The sequence below is a fragment of the Sinocyclocheilus anshuiensis genome, unplaced genomic scaffold, assembly GCF_001515605.1.
Source record: "Sinocyclocheilus anshuiensis isolate Anshui unplaced genomic scaffold, SAMN03320099.WGS_v1.1 scaffold2456, whole genome shotgun sequence".
Lineage (NCBI taxonomy): Eukaryota > Metazoa > Chordata > Actinopteri > Cypriniformes > Cyprinidae > Sinocyclocheilus > Sinocyclocheilus anshuiensis.
In genome coordinates this window covers 73,988-74,308 of record NW_015542480.1, presented here as the reverse complement: position 1 = coordinate 74,308, position 321 = coordinate 73,988, and positions in this window count along the sequence as shown.

Below are 321 nucleotides of genomic sequence, written 5' to 3'. Positions count from 1 at the left end.
AGAACATTTGTTCACAAGACTATTGAGAACTGGATCTTGAAGTCTAGAGTTTTTGCTTCAGAATAATGTGAAAATCATCTTGTTTACTCACTCACAGAAAACATATTGATTTAAATTTTCGCTGTTTGTAGTTTATTTAGAATATATATAACTATCACATCATTGTGGTAATGTGTGGATAACATGGTCTTAGCTGTGGTCCAGGTTCTTGTGCGGGTAGGAAGCTCAGAGTCCGTGGAACATGTCAACTTCAGTCTCTGTTTTCCATGACCGAGTGGGCTGCTTATTTGCTTTGGCTCTCTTTGCAACAGGTTCTTTTGC